This window comes from Poecile atricapillus, chromosome 7 (genome assembly GCF_030490865.1).
Source record: "Poecile atricapillus isolate bPoeAtr1 chromosome 7, bPoeAtr1.hap1, whole genome shotgun sequence".
NCBI classification, from domain to species: Eukaryota; Metazoa; Chordata; class Aves; order Passeriformes; family Paridae; genus Poecile; species Poecile atricapillus.
Genome location: NC_081255.1, coordinates 9,408,766 through 9,426,185, shown reverse-complemented (window position 1 = coordinate 9,426,185; position 17,420 = coordinate 9,408,766). Strand labels below are relative to the sequence as shown.

Below are 17,420 nucleotides of genomic sequence, written 5' to 3'. Positions count from 1 at the left end.
AACTAGCTTATTTCTCCAAATAGGAATGAATTATTCATTCTTGCTGTAGCCAACTGCTTTGCAATTTCATCACAACACTCATTTACAGCACAATCACAGTAATTTCACCTTTTCCAGGTTTCTCCCTTCCTGTCACTTCCAATTAAGGGCTAGCAAGGTAATTCATTATGTCAGAACAAAAACCCTGAGCGTATTGGCCGTTTCCATCGTGTTAAACTTCTTTAAGCGCTTGCACTGATTGATAAACTGAAGCAAACCTCTCCAGTTCACTTTGCAATCACACCAGATGCTAAATAGAAGGATCCAAAGACAGAGGGCATCCTCCAAGCCCTCATTCTGGGCTCTGCTGACAGAGGCATTAGCACAGCACAGTTTAACAGCTTCTAAAAGCCATTAAGATACTGTTAAGGCTGGTGCTACTTTGGCAGTGATGGAGTGCAGAGAGGTTTTGTGCCCTGGAATTCCTGCAGTTGATACTAAATGGGCTTTTCATGGATTTGGCTCCCCATTGACCCTACAGAAGTCAAAAAAACACTGAAGTTGGAGATCTTCCATTCCTTCCCAGTCCCTCATCAGGCAAGGCTGACTGGTGTCTGCCCAGCCACCAGCAGAGCCAGCTCTGAATCCAGCACCACTGCACTTCCCAAAGTGTTCCCAAAGTGTTCCCATCACTCATGGGCTCAAGGAAGAAATCTTCATGGGATGAGTTTATTGTATGCCATGAGACAGGACAAAGTGACAAAGCAAAGCAGGGCTCAGCCTTGTCTCTCTGTGTTTCCCAGAATCCACCAAGCACCTTGCAGTGCACACCACTGGAAGATGGCCTGGCAGATGCAATTCATCTTGGCTGAGCTTCAGCACATTGCAAAACTAAGCTGGATGAGAAAGGCCCTAAGAGTGAAACTATAAAAATCCTGTGACATGGCCAACAAAGGCTCACTTTCCTAGACAGCCTCCTACCAGGGCCTCAGGAGAGAAAAAAACAGATTTCAAAAGCCCTTCTGAAAAAGCACAGTTTCTCTTATTGTTGAATACAAAGGTTATAAAATTTTGTGTATTCCATAAAAAGCATCTGATGGATTCAGGAACTGCCTCTATGTTAACCACCCTAGAAATAATTCCTCACAAAAGAAGATACATAGGTATATTCTCCACTCTCTCATCTAACATCTGCTCCCATGAAGGAGCTCAGTTCTGTGCCACTCTGGAGCTGTTTATCACACCTCAGATCTATATTTTCCTTCCTTGGGGCTCTCCCAGCAGGGATTGTACACTGCCACCCACTCAGACAAATCAAACTAAGCCATGTAAATTCATAATTCATCAATTAAAAAAAAAAATAAATAGCAAACAACACTAAATAAAGATCTTATAAATATGTATGTATGCAAATTAGAAACACCTATCCTCTAATACTGATTTGTATTGATATAATCTGTTTTGCTATTATGAATTTATGTCCTAACTAGTACAGTAAAGAAAAGGATAACAATGTATTAGCTCCACTGCCATGACAAAGGGAGATATTCTGGCATATATTGAACTTTGTACCAAAAGCAAATATTTTCTTTTTCAGCTGAAAGCTGCGCTGCAAGGCAATATAAGATACTTTTGTATTCTATTTGAAAAACTTAAGGCAAGTTATTTAAAAAAAAAAAATCTTTTGGGCAGAAATATTCCATTTGGGCAGATATATTCCATTACAACTACGAAAAAAAAATCCAAGAAAAGTTTAATTTTTTCTTTAAAAATTATCTTTCAGTGTTACAGAATAGGCTTATCATGATTTACTATTCAATTACTGAAAATTTAAGAAGTTTCTGATGAAGTGTTTCTTCTGACAGACATGATTTACAGAAAAACCAAGCAACCACAGATGAATAAAAATAGAAACTGATGGAAAAACTACACCAAGAATCTGATTGTCTAAACAAAAATTCCACAAGCAGGAAAGTTATATAAATGTTTGATGCCAAACTGTGAGAAAGTGTTTCTTCTGCAGCCACCAGGAAAAAGGAAATGCCTACTGAAGGCTAAGAAGTGGTTGGTATTTATTTACATGGCCTCCTACCCACATGCTGAGACAGGGCAGTTTCCAAGAAAGGGAAATCACAGGGTGCCTGTGCTTGAGGCAAACAGGAGAGATCAGAGCTAAATGCTGCTTAATTTCAGGAGAAAGGTATTACTGTGACATTAAAGTGTGGCAGCAAAACTCAACGCAATTTTTTTCCCTCCAAAGTGGGGGAAATGATACAGAAATGGAGAATGAGTTAATTCAACAGCAGATGAGCCTGACATTTCAGCCTAAACTCAATTAATATTATGTTATGGTAGGGCAAAAAAAAAAGCTCCAGCCAGGATTATTTGTGCATGTTTCCCATCCTGAGAAGCTGACAGCATAAGAAACAGGGAATGCATGAAGCCTGGGAGGAATGGGGCTAGGCACACTTTGACGAGTGACTACATGCACATAACTGTGGGTCCAGTTTGTCCCCCTCAGCATTTGTTCTTTTTTATTTATAGATTTTTATTTTTATAAAGGGGCAGAGAACCGAAGCGTGACATGAGGGGAAAAACCAGCACATGCTGATCTCACGTAGAGACTTCGCCTCTCTTTTTCCAGAGTAGAGAAGGAAAAAGTGGGAGGTAGAATGGCCCATTCCTGTCCCTGTGACATGAAAAAAAATTCCCCCTACTCCACCTTAGAAAAACAAACGAACCTGCTTGCCTGGGGAGGCCTTCCCACCCTGGAGACGATGTTTCACTATTCGTGGGCATAAGTAGCACTCACATCCTTAATGGACCAATTCTGTTCTCCGACAGGCAAGGGAGCTGCCAGGAACTGACAGCATGATGTAAATATGCCATATTACAACTGCCCCTTCCTTCTGCACTGTTTAAATGGATTAAAAATAAATACTGCTCAAGTCCAAAATGGCACAAGGGATACAAAAAATACAAGGGCAGCTCCCCTTCCTTCCCCCAGCAGGGTCTCAGCCAGCACTTCCAGGCTAATGAACTCTGCTGCATTTTCAGCCAGGGGCAGAAACCGCTTCAAAAAGTGTTCTGTGCTTTTGGAACTTTCAGGCTCAGTCAAAACAGCAAAAAAAACCTTGGACACAACATCAGCAGACCAGATGATAAGAGGAACAGAATTCCTTTGCTTCAAAGAAAAGAGATTGTTAAATAACTTCAGCTTCTTCCAGTTATCAAAGGTGGTTCTTTTGTCACTTCAGGCTGGCTAAGGCACAGCAGCAGCAGCACAGGCTCTTCTCCACAAGAGAACAGAATGAAAGTTTATGCAGCACAATTCAAGCACACAATGCTCAGGTTCTGAAATGCAGGATTGAGCCAAGTACCGACCCAATTGCACTTTCAGCTACATCAAGAGAATTTTGCTCACCACTTACCAATGCATTATAGAACATAAGCTTTGAAATGGAGGGTCACGACACCAACCAAAACCTGTCTGTGTGGGGACCTCTAATTCAAAGAAATCAAACCCCCTACTGGAAGTACAGGCCACTCTGAAAAGGTTGGAACAAGGACTGGTTTACAGCAGGATCCATTCTCTGCATCAGCTGAGAGTGCAAATCTCAGCAGTATTTAGTGTGCACTGAGAGCAAATGTAGATATCTACAAAATGCCTCTGCCATTAGAATGAGGCATTAACAAGTGTTAGGCATTGATGAGGCAATAGAGTGAACTGCTTAAAAATCATAAACTGAGCAAGAACAGCTGTGAAATAAAGCTGGGGAACAGCACATGAAAAACTTAGCATTTCTGCCTCTGCTCTAGATTTCCAGAGCAGCACTGTACTGCATTCATACTGGGGGATAACACTTACCTGACTCACAGGCATCGTGCTCAACCTTGTTTCTGCCAGTGATGGCAAGGCACCATTAAATATCCTGCAGTCAGGGCTTTAGGTGTGTAGGTGGGACAATTTCTTGGCAAAGCAGTTAAGCAGCAGGGGCAGAAAATAACCCCAGTACAAAGATATTCTACAATATTGTACTATTTAATGTGGCCAGAGCAGCATCCACATTCTACAGAGACACAAGAAGCTTGTGAACCTGCTGAGCCAGAGTATTTGTCATCTGTAATTTGTATTAAAGGAAGAAGAAGAAAAATAATAGAAGTGTAAGGAAGTGCTGGTGGTCTGTGCCTGTTTACTCCTGAAAAGGAAAGGCTCAGCCTTGTTTACACCTCGGAGCTCTGGCTGCCAGTGCAAACAGCCTACTCTGTGGCATTTGATGCAAGTGAAAATTATTAAGATGCCTCATAGAAACCTTTATAGTATTCAATATCCAAGAGTTTAGCATATTCTGACTTTAAATATATCCAAGAGAATTTTCCTGTGTTTCTGGTTCAGTTTGTATTTCTCTCTCAGTTGACAAAGCCACACAAAATCTTCACAGTGGTCTCTGTTTCACCACACTTGGCTTTAAAGCACACTTTGAAAAATGAAGCATGAGATTCTCATACACTACTGCAAAATTCTGAAGAAAAATAAAGCAAGTTATTTTTTTACAGACTACTTAGCAACATGGGATTCAGGCCTGAGCACGCTCCTGGGTACAGATGTAGAAAACATAATTTTAACGTGCCTATAAAATGAAGAGGGAGCTGCTTTACCAGAAAAACAATGCATACCTAAATATTCTAACATTTTTATGAAAAGCACTGCAAAAGAATACTTAATAAGTTGCAGATGAGAATATGTTTCTTCCATCTATGCACCTCTCCCCTCCAGTCTTCTAGACTCAACTCCAAATTGAAAATCTCATGACAAAAATGTGACAACAGCTCAGGCTGATAAACTGGGCTGTCAGAAGAACAGAGCACATGGAAGAGAGCACAAATACCAAATCTTGTATTCTTTCAGTCTTACAAGTCTTTATCTTTTGCCATGGTCAAAATATTGAGTTTCTTATATAAACCAAAGCTGAAAATGCCAAGCCTGAAACCATAGCTGAAAGCAAGCTCTCATGACAGAACCAGGCTATTCCAGGTTTCAGTTATTATCTTCCTATATTTTGCATTTGTACTATCTTTTCCAGGCAATTATGCATACTTCTGGCACTTGCAATTTTTTTTCCCAATCATTTGGTATCTTTTTTCACAACATATTATTAAAAAAGAAATTAAGAGCCTTGTTATATCTCTCCTGTTCCTTCAGAATTCAGCTACAGAACTAAATCTGATGTTAATGGTAAATCACTCCTTAGTCTGGCTTTTTCATTTATTTTCCAGAGTGCCACTCATTTTCCACAATGTTTTTCTCTCATAAGAACCAGCATTATATTTGTCTCTGCACTTTTCTTTTGCCCAAATTTCTTCAGGAGTAGAAAAACAAGAGTTCACAACTCTGCATTTGAAACACTTCAACAAGAAATGGTCACTGGTTCTTCCTTGGAAGCAGTTTTCTATCCTGCCACATTTCAAGACTTCCCAGAAGGACATCAATATAGGCTGTATGTGTGTATATATATATATATATATATATGTATACATCATTATTTTGCAGGGTTTCCAGGGAGCTGAAGCTGCAGTTTGAATTCCTACAGCCCACCCCAGAGCAGAACCTCACAACCTGCCTGCTCAAAGCTAGGCAGCCCCAAATTCCTCCTTCTTCTTGCCTGGAAGAGAGTCTGGGTCAAGCTGGCCCTGAAGTGGGAGCTGACAAACCTGCTGGATTAAATAAAATGTAAAATGTAAATGGCTGTATTAAATAAAAAAAACAATTTAAAAAAAAAAAGAGGAAATCTACTAATTCCACTGATACTCCCCTCTGTCTTTACATAATCAGTGCATCAAACAGAAGGGCAGTAGTTTCTGGAATATATAACAAATTCAATGTTAATTTTGCTCCTCTCCAAAAGAGGTGTTTATTATCACAAGTGAAGGGCTGGTCCTTCACTGGTGTGTGCTGTCAGTAAAAGGATCAATCTGAGAAAGGGCCTGATGAAGAGGAAATCTCTGTTTAGCTCCTATTAGTTAGGATCTTGAAAGGTCATTTTGAATTTGGGAATCTTGTCTGGGAAAGAAGCCAGCAATTCCTCTGAACTGAAGTGATGTTGGCATTTAAAACTGAGAGAAAGCCCCGACTGATGAACCAGTGACAGTCTGGAAAAATTCTGCTGCATTTGCCAAGTGGCTGCTCCGAAGGTAGAGGGGGATAAATGTATCCTTTGACCTTTTTATCCCTTGCTACAAAGCCTGCTTAGGACAGCTTGTTTTTCTCTGCTGGTGCTCGAGTTTTTGTTTTTCACTCCTCACCTCTGCAGACCATCCAAGAACCACAGGGAGCAGCAGTGCAGGACAAAGGGCTCTGGATCAGCTCCTCTGTGCTGGCACAGAGGGACTCCAGTTTGCTTCACGTGGCAATTTGCATTAACAACTTTGATTATTGTGTGTGTGTATAAAAATATTGTGGGTTTTATTTATATATATATATATATGTATACACGTGTGTTTTGGTGGTGGGATTTCTTTTATTTACAGAAAAAACAATTCTTGAAAGCTCTTCTCTTTGAATCAAAGTGCAGCTCACATTTCAGTCTTGGAAAGGTGATGGTCTGGGTGGATGAACCTCTCTGGTTCTAATGAATTAGGTTCTAATGCATTAGGAATATTAAGATAAAATGGAAAAAAACCCAGTAAGTTGCAGTGTATTTTCAGCTTCCTCAATGCCCTTGAAGATAGAAAGAGAATCTTTTATTTATAAGCCTCCTGAAGTTCCTTGGTGGGCACATGAAGAAGATGCACCATTGACACAGCACCTTTTTGTCTGCTGGAAAGGCATTTCCTAAAGCTCCTCTGGCTTTTTATCTGTTTCAGCTTCTATAAAGTTAACCCTAGAAAAGCTCAAAATCAGGAAGCCACCAGAGACCTTTCCCTGGTTACCAACTGAACCATCTCCAGAGACCCTACACCCTTTGTGCATGAAGAAAAAAAAATCTTTCCTGCAAGATGTAAAATGAGAAATATGCAATTACATAATTCTGTAAAAAACATTAAGCAGGATTTTCCTGAGGTGATGCATCTGTCTCTGCAGGACTCCTAAACATGCAACACAACACACACACACAAATTAACTCGTGGCACTTCTGCTGCCCTACTTGCTTGTTATCATTAAAAGCTTTCAGACAGCAATCAATTTCACTGTGGTGGAGATTACTGCAAAATGCATTAAGAAGTTCACGCCTGTGGCAATGGTCACTGAAAATATTTTGGAAAGCATCCCAGAAGTGGAAGACTTTTTCCAGACATCCGAGAGAAACTCTGCTGTGACAGAGCTTCTGGTGTCAAGACTTCTCCCCCAGTACCCCTCCTCTTTAGTTGTTTTTTTTTTTATAGCAGCACTTTTTGAAAGGTACATTTCAGATTTTTCTTTTTTTTTTTTCCTTTTTTAATCAAGCCAAGATACTTGGGGCATGCAAAACATTCACTTCTGAGACAACTGTCTGAAGTTATCTCCTTCCTTGCTCTACATCATATGTATAAATATACTCTAGCTTATCAATTTCATCGAAGAAAAATTACTGAATTATCACACAAGTGGTTAAATCACCTGACTATCCTATCACAACAACATATTTGGGTTTGGTTTGTTTGGGTGTTTTTTTGCAAAATAGGTAGCCCTGGGGATGATCCTGTAACTAATAAACAAAGAAAACTGAATGCACAATGACCAGCAATTTCTACTTCATATCAAAAACATTACCGTCAAATGCTAAGTCACATAATGCCATCAAATCTTCAAGGGGAGATTTTGAGATGTGTCTCAGAATTTAACAAAAGATATCCTAAAATAATTACAGCCATGTGCAGGAAAACCTGCATCCCACTGTCCTTGGAAATCAGTATTAGATTGAAATCTCCATCATCAGGAATGTTCCCATGAAGTTGTCCTGGACTGAAGGAATCCTGAAGCTCAGAGCCAAACCTGCTCCTCAAAGTGACTTTAAGTTTTCTCTGTTCTCAAACCCTCCTTAGCCAGAAGCCACTTCTGACTGTCCATCACCTGCCCCAGTAAGTACTGGAATGTGAGTGGGGATTGACTCAACTCAAAAAAAGGAGCCTGACAAACAGAGGCACAGGAATATGGAAAAAAGAGTTGGTAGAGTGTCCAAGAAAATAGAATTTTTTCCAAGGATCCAGTATCAAGGTGCTCTGGTTCCACTTGAGGCCATTTCCTCTTGTCTTGCTGGTTGTCTGGGAGAAGAGACTGACCCCATCTGGCTACAGCCTCCTTTCACACAGCTCTAGAGAGCAATAAGGACATCTCTGAGCCTCCTTTCTTGCAGGCTGAGCCACCCCAGATCCCTCAGCCCCTCCTCATATGACTTGTGCTTCTTCACCATCTTTGTTGCCCTTCTCTGGATTGGCTCCATCAAAGTTACTGCCAGTAAAAGAAAATCCATCAAAGTTACTGCCAGTAAAAGAAAATCCATCAAAGTTACTGCTAGTTACTGCTAGTTACTGTTAGTAAAAGAAGTGGCTGCAAGGTGCCAGGCTGGTCTCCTGCTGACCCCCAGCACCAGGAGTGTGTGCAGAGGGAAATGTGTGTAGGAGAGCTGCCAAATACGGTGCTTTTCAATCTGCAGATTAAATGCAAATGTCTGTGTTGCTCTTTCCTGATAACTGTATTGTGACAGGCAGTTCTGTGAAGGACACTGGACACATTGCAAATCATTTTGATTGTGCTGCTGTTGTGTTCCCTTGCAGCAGAATACAGAAAACAGAGGGTGTGCTCCAGCATCACCCCAAGGGAATGTATGTCAGCCCCACAGCACACCTTAAAAACACACACCTGAAACAGAGAGCCAAACTCCACTGCCTTGGCCACGTGCTCCCTTTAAACAGCCTGGCTGGTGCTGAACTCAGCAGATACCTCAGGACACCTCTGGAAGGCAGACATATCCTCAAACTGAAGTAACCATGGGCTGTTCAAGTGTTGTCACTGCCCTTCGTGTGGTGGCAGACCTTGGGTTATTTATTGCCAGATCACCTTTGTCAGCTTCATCCCAGCCCACCCTTGTGCCCTTGCTGAACCCCAGTGACAGCAAAGCCTTAGAGCCATCCTTGGCCATCTGCAGATCTCCTGCAGACCCAGAGCAGGCTGTGCCATCTCCAGGACAGATCATCCAGATCATCCATTCAGCTCAAACAGAAATGCAAACAAATACTCTGCAAGCACAAATTCACAGTGGTGCCTTAAATTTTAGCTTTTCTATTTTTCAGATCAGTACTGCTTTAGTGTATAAAATTCCATAGCCTGTCAGCTACTGTTCTCCCATTTTATTCAGACAAAACGATTTCTTTCTAGGCTTGAAACCCAAGGACACCTCAACTGTCTCAGGCCCTGAGAAATGAAGTGAACTTAGGGGGGAAACTTGGAGTAAATGACTTCATTACCTGAAGCTGTAATTGGACAATTAACCTTTGATATGCAAACAGACCAGACTTCTATCTGTCTGAAAAACTCATGGCCATTGTCCATCTTGGGTGTATCCTCTGTGAGGTTCCAAGGTGTATCCTTTGAAGGCCTTTCAATAAATACCTGCTTTATTTTCTGTCTAGCCTCTGTTTTAGGCTCTCTGAGGCATCACCAGCACATCCTCAGCCATGTGGGAGCAGTTTCTGTGGCAGAGGGGAGAGGAAGAGGATTGTGCTGATGCAGATCGTGCCCTGTCACAGCCAAGAGCCAGGAAGAAAGCAGGACTGGCAGCGAGCACTGCGAGGGGCACAGGGGGAAGGGGCTGCTGAAGTCAGGACACAACATCTGTGATGCTTCTGGCTGCCAGATTCCTTCTTAGCAAAGCAGCTACAAACTCTCAGCCAGCCAGAAACTCCATCATCATCGCTGTGAGCAGCAAGCACGGAAAACTGGGCAAGGAGAATATCTCTCAAGAGTATCAGCACCTGGGAGAAGGCATTTCCCTTGCTTTAGCATGGGGCATGAGGTCTCCAGATTTAAGAATCTTACAGTCATATTCTTTTGCTGTCCCAAGATAAAAATCTTACCAATAATTCAAAAGTATTTTTAATTGTTCTTCTGCTTTTCTCCATATCTCTTCCAATCCAGACTAATGGCAAACCTTGTCTTTTCTTGCAGTGATATTTAAAAATATGTCATTTCTTCTCTGTATAAAATAACATCATCTTTAAAGAATTCCAGTTCTCCCATGTCTGGATTCCTGCAATCAACTACTACTCTGATTCATACCTAACACCCTCTTTTATTCCATGCTGTTTGCTTAGGGAGGGAAATAGGGATTGAATGCACCATTGTGTAAACTGAAAGTTGTGTTAAGATGACAAACACCTGCATTTACTTAATCATCTTTGTTAAGATACTGTCAGTTGGCTTCCCCAAGAGCACAATTAGAGAGAAGCTCTTTCCTAAGGAAAAAACCTCTAACCAATGATCACAATAGCTGTGAAACTATCTTCATCATGCTGTAAAAATTTGTAACATGCAGCTTGGATAGCTATTGTTAGTGTAGTGATATTATAAAAATAAGATTTTTAAAGATTCAAGGTGTAAAGGTTTGCTTCAGCAGCACTGGCTACACATGTTTAAACTGGGCTGTTTCAAAGAATCCACCAAAGATACAATTGCTTTGAAAAGTCTCCAGGAGCTTGAGAGAGCTCCACACAAACAATAGTAATGCAACCACAGAAGACAACAAAAAAGGTGCATTGAAAAACCCAAAGTTCAACACGCCTGTAAAAATGGTGAACTTTTGCAGTATGAGGACAAGGAAAATAACACCTCTGGAAGAAAGGGAAATATTTACTGTGCACAACTTCCTCAGCAGTGTAAGTCTTTATCAATGCTGACTCAAAATATTGGAGATTACCAATTCCCTGGCCCTAAACTTGCAGGACACTGTAACAATTGTAAAGAATCACTGCAGTGTACGTACACCAATTCTGCATAACCCTGACATACGGCACTGAATTCCCAGACAGTCAGTCAAAGTTCTGGGCAGGAAACCAAATTCCATGGGTTTTTTGTTTTTTTTTCTTTAAACATTATGTCAAAACACCCCTATTACTCATTACTTGTGCTTTGAAAGACATACTCCATTATTCCTTAATGTCGTTAGCTTTTACAGATACTGCAACCAACGAGGAACTGCTGCTGGAAAAATCTGTTACAACTGCTTTCTAACACTGACATTTTGAGGGTGTTTCCATGGGAAAGCAGCATGGTCACAACAAAAATCCAAGTGAAAACATGATAGCTAATTTTAAAATATATGTACAAAATCCAATTTCAGTAAGGAATCTAGAATAGTGAAACTATCAGACTCCCAAGTCTATCACTTTTCACAAAGAAGTTGGTTCTGTGATGGATTCTGAAAACTGAATTCATACAACCAAGCCTTACATGTGTAAACCATCTTATTAACTGTCATTTCACACACAGTTAATTCTGTTATCAGAGATCATCCTTTAACAAGTTCTAAAGCAATAAAGAACACTTTAGACAAACATTTTGTTTTCAGGACACCCAAAGCAGAGAGGACAGCTTATTGCAAAGTTATCTGTGCAACAAAATTTTAAAAATACAATTTAAAACAAAGAAAACAATTCAGCTAGTTCCTCTCTGGCCTTCAAAAGCCTCAAAAGTATTGAAATAAAATACTGAAATAAAAAGCTCATTACAAGTGTTCTATGTCTGCCCAAGCACTATTTTAACATCGAATTCAGCAATTTGATTTTCTGTGATCCATTCTTTGCATTTACATTACTCAAACTAAATGTATATTTTAATTATTGTCTCAATTCATTCTTTTTGCTGAAATAACATTCTGTGCTCCTCTGAGGATATTCCCAAGGTTACAAAAACTAAATTGTCTAGCAGTTTACATTTGTTTTAAATGTCTAATAATACATTATACTGAAATAGCTTGAAATAATAAGGGTTTTATACTAATACATTACTGAAATATAATTACTAGTAATTCCCAGGAAAAAAGTACATGACAACAGACAAGGCTAAATGCATGTATATTTAAATTAATGCATTATAGAATGAATTGCCATTACTCAAAAAAGAAAAAAAAATCCTCCCCATACCAAGTCTTATAAGCCTGGAAAATTTACATTTAAAAGAAATTCACATTCCCTGATGAGAACAGAAGACCTCAAAATACATTTCAATCTGCCCTGAAATCACACTTTGGAAATGTGGATGGGGAGAACCTAATTTAAAAGGGGAAAAATACAGTTTAGTCTAAGAAGATAAAATTATGGCTTAAAATCAAATTCACTTGGCAGCTGCACAGAGCCTTTACAGGTGAATCCTGAGGCCCCATTTTTCTTGCACTCACTTCCAACATCACCTGCAAAAGACTTTTGGTGCAAGAAGTGTTTTTCAAGTTAGGAACTACAGAAATGCAAAGACATCTCTGGCCAGTTTGTGTGTGGACAAAGAGCAGCACTTGGAGGTGTTTTTTGCAGAGCAGAACAACTGGAACCATACACTGCACACTGCGCTCTTCCAAAACTGACTAAAAGGAGAAGTGAAGATGGGAACCTCTGATATCAGAGAGCTCTGATATTTTCTGCAGGCATAAACAAAATCCCAGATCTTTTCAGAACACTAAGACCCAAGGACACCTTGAAGAGAAGCACATTATGGAATTTTTCTTCTGTTCACTGAAAAGGAGGAAAATTTTATATACCGTAACAGGCACATGCCCCTCAATCTAAAATAATTATACTCTAATTACCATTGGATACTAAATTCTCTCAGCTTAAGCAACACAGCCAAAGAGTTGTCATTATTTTATGATTTGGACCATTTAGAGCAAAAGTTGACTGATGTCAAGCACTGAGTTCCATAAGAAAACATTTCTAATTCATTTCAATTAGGCTGCAAGTTCTCAGCTTACTTTGCAGTTTAAGAAAGTCCTCACTGCCCTCACACAAACATTCACACAGACACAAAGCTTCAAAAGGAAAAAATCATAGAATGGTTTGGGTTGGAAGGGAGTTGAAAGCTCATCTCATTCCCACCCCCTGTTATGGGCAGGGACACCATCCACAATCCCAGGCTGCCCCAAGCCCCATCCAACCTGGCCTTGGACACTTCCAGGGATGGAGCATCCACAGCTTCTCTGGGAATCTGTGCCAGGGCCTCTCCACCCCCACAGGGAAGGATTATTTTTGATACCTGATCTAAACCCACTCCCTGTCAATTTAAAGCCATCACTCCTTGTCCTATCACCCCAAGCCTTCGTCAAAACCATCTCTCCAGTTCTCTTGGAGTTTATTTAAGTTCCACTACAGCTGCTCTAAGGTCTCCCTGGAGCCTTCTCTTCTCCAGGCTGAACTTCCTCAGCCTGTCCTCAGCCTTCTGAGTATCTCAGTGGTCTCCTCTGGACTTGTTCAAAAAGAACTTTTAATGACAGAATCACAACACTCCTTTCTCTGCTGTCATGCCCTAAAGGGGAGGTGGGGCTGGAAGAGAGCAGAGTCTAGCAAGGAGGACTATAAAGCAGTTCAGAGAATCTCAAAGATAAAAATGAGAAAGTAAAAAGACCTATTGATAAGTGTAACACCTGGAGAAGTGGCTGTAGAGCTGGGAATGAGGTTAGGAAAAGCTTATGGAAGAAAACTGCTGCACAGTTATCTAAAATATCAGTAGACTGGTTTAGTAATAGCACACAAACAGGAAAAGCTAGAAATTTTTAATACAGAATCAAAATTGCTACTTAATTGATCTAACAGAGATCTAGTGGAATAATGCATCTGGAAAACTGATATATCTTTATATTCTTGTTTAGAGAGCCAGACAGAAAATAATTGGAAAAGCATCATCTGTCATATCAAAAGCACACGGGTTGGTGTGGGGTTGGCACACCACAGAACATTCCCCAAGGCAATAAAGCAACAAAGAACATGTGCCTCACCTTCACCAGGACCTTCAGTGATCACAATACAGATTCATGGCAGAGAACTTAATGAGGTATTTTAATTAAAACAGACACACCATGGAAAAAGCTGACCCACTGCTTGGTTGAGGAGGAAACCAAATAAAAGGCAATGTTAAGATGTTGAGAAAGCTCTAGTGTTCGACACTTTTTTTACATTACTCTTCACCAAAAAGCCTATAAAGCTGTAAACAATTACTATGGCTAGATATTAGGAAAATAAAATTAAGTTAAAGAAAATGAAGCACTAGTATAAAGTGCAAAGTTCAGTTATGCCCCCACCCCATTCCTTCAGCTCTCTCAAGTGTCTCAGTTTTAAATCAACAGCCTGAAGTTGTAAGAGAACTCTGCAACTGATGTGTGTAAACCTCTTATCTAAATTACAGGGAGAGAACAAAGCAGCAAACCTGACTTAAAATGCCCAAGAGTTCCTTGGAACTAAGCCCTGCTCTTACTCTGCCCTTTACACTGCAGGCAGCATCTCTGCTGTTCAAGACTTCACCAAAAGGAAAGCCTGAGACTCTCAAAGGCTTTTGTATTTCAAGCACATCATGTCTTCCCCTCTGCTCCATCCCACTGCAGACAATTTTCCATGCTCTGGGCTTGGATCCACCAGCTCCTTCTCTCCAGAACTTTTCCAAGTCACAGCTCCTCAGGAAGGTGCATTAGATGCAGCTTGGCAGAGGTGGTGGAGAGAGGGACACAAGACATGGGCTTTAACAACAGAACTAAACCAACTCAGTTTATCAGGAATGATGCAACTTGTTTGTGTGGAGCTGAAAGGCACCAGCACCCTGTGCTCACCCAGCATGAGAACCTCGCTCTGGGGAATAAACTTTGAGTTTATTTAAACTGTGAGACCAAAGCAGAGAAGAGGAGCGAGTTCAGCTGAGCAGGAGACTCAATCCAGTGAGGCACCTTCATCTTCCATTGAGGAGCTCAATATCTGGCTCTGCTCCAAAAGCAAAGGGCTCAAGGCTCTGGGAAATAAAGCACCACACCTTAATTTATCCCCTCCTGGCTGGGTACCAGCCTTAACCCAGGAGTAGCTACTCATCTTTTCCATTTGGTAGAGGAGGGTGTTGGTCCATCACCTCAGTGGCAAATTATTTACAAAAAAGCATCAATCCACATGTCTCACATGAAGGCTATAGGAACTCGTGCATTGGACACAGCAAAGATCATGATGGAAATAATGAAGAACTTTGAATTCTGCTTTTCACCCAACTTGTGCCAATAAAGCGTTACTTATCCCCAAATTAAGCTTGCTATACAAACTATCCCTAAACTATTATTTTTTTTTTTTGGAAGCAGGGAGAAACACAACTATAAATGTCTGAAGTCCTTGGCCACATTTTGACCTCAGATGCCTAAAGGCACTTGTTCTGCTCCCGCAGTGTGGAATGCCCTCCCACAAAGCACCCGTGTGGAATCCTCACAGGCTATTTTTGCAAAGCATAATAAAAAGACATTTCTTGCTAGAATTTCTGCTGTTAGCAGCACAGCTTATTGACCACCTCTGTGGATGCCTACACTTTCCAGAGTATTTCACACAGATGGCATTTCTTATGTGTAGTTACCCATTACAAAAATCGAACTGAAAATTTACGGTTGTCGACAATGAGACAAAGGAGGAAGCAAACTTCTCTTTATGTAGGGATGTATCTGTCTTCACAGTGAAAAAAGAAAACATTATTTTCACGAGGTTTACTGCAAATTTATTACAGCAATTAAACTGTCCAGTGAATCTGTCTGTATCAACTTATTTCCAGATCCAAAACCAGATGCAAAAACCACCTTTCATTTAATTGGATTATTCTAACTTGTGTAGAGTATGTAGAAACAGATATTTTGGCAACTGGTTGCTAACGAGCTTTCCTAACTCTTTAAAGCTGTTTTTGCAATGCTTTTTCGACAGTATTTACCAGAAAAAAAAACCCTAGTGATTAGAAAACAGTTTAAATCCTTGCTCCTCGATGTCTCCTGCACAGAGAAGGGTTTTAGAAGCAGAGCTCCTCGAGAATCCACTTTGCTCTGGCCGTGGTTTCAGTGTGTTTGTCCTGCAGCTGCACAGCAAAGGGTTAGCAAAGCATCCACACTACAACGCCCATTGCCTACTCCACCCATCGGGGCTTCTAACGTTACCAAAAATGTGCAGGAGTTTTAACCCACTCTTTGTCACTGGCATTTAAATGCTCAGGAAAGATTTGGGTTTTTTTGACTTTATGTATTTTGTAATGGATCTAGCATTCTTTATAAAGATCAATTATTAAATGGAAATCTTACAGGGAAGATGCACTGGTTTTTATCAGCGAGCTTGCAATCAAAGAGACATTTATTTGATGTTTTAATCTAAAACAAAAAAGCCCAATACTGTGTTCAGCAGTGTAAGGTTCTACCTGTTCCTCTAAGCACCCACCTACCATTCTGCAGCTTTAACATTAATTTTCTGTGTTTGTGAATATTGTTTTCTCCAATATAAACAGAAGATGAAATCTAACAAGTCTCTGACTGTTGCATTTCCTCTGTGAAAGCTGATAAACAGAAGTTTCTTTAAACAAAGCACATACTTAAGCTATGACCTGCACTGATGCCAAACATCCTTGAGACTGAGAATTCAGTGTGACTCAAGACATCCTTTCCTATGGATGTTCCCAGCTGCATTAGAAAAGGAAGAAGGAACCCATGCAAGGAAAATAAAAGTTCCATGAAGCCAGGGAGGCAGCCAAATGCTGCCCAGCCGTCTGCTGTGGGGGCTGTAGCACTCTATTAGATTTAGCTCCTCTTGAGCATCTGGTATTTGATGCTTTCACAAACACACTGATCTGATTCAGGACAGGAATTGCTACTTTTCAAAATGCTGTCATATACACAATGTCAAAACTGGAGATTTTTCTTTCTTTAGCTTTTTCATTATGGCGAAGTTTTGTTTACATCTAAGAGATAAGAAAATTGCAGACTGAAGTCTGATTTTCTGTTTTCAGTGTCTCTTTACAGTGACTTAAAAACAAGATAAACAGTAGAATCAGAAACCAAATCATAGCTTTTAACTTTTCATCTTATGTTTTAGTTACAAGACTATTCTTTCTTGCAAAATGTTTAAACCACTATCCTGAGTTTACTTTTCACTTGTTAGCCAGGCAATAAAAATAAAAGGGCATTGCAAAAGTGGGAAATTAAAAGGAAAAAAAAAATAGATAAACAGATAGCACATTAGATATGCTTAGAAACATGCATTAGCACATGGGATGTCTTTTGTAACAGATGATGGATCACATAAAATCTACTCACACCAATGACAGTTACAGTCCATTTTCATGACTTTTATCAATAGCCTAAGATTGACTAGAAGTTATATAAAAACAAATAACAGAAGAGATACTGTACCCAGTCTTGTAGCTGGTCTCATCTGCAGTGATTAATCCCACATTAATTAAACTAGAGCATTCCTTATTTTCATACTGG

The 17,420-nt window shown here is 40.2% G+C and overlaps 1 protein-coding gene across 2 annotated transcripts in view; it reads right to left on the bottom strand.

Annotated features, from left to right (window-relative positions):
- DNM3 (dynamin 3) overlaps window positions 1–17,420 on the bottom strand; it is a 169,316-nt gene that overhangs the window by 66,427 nt on the left and 85,469 nt on the right. The window lies entirely within an intron of this gene.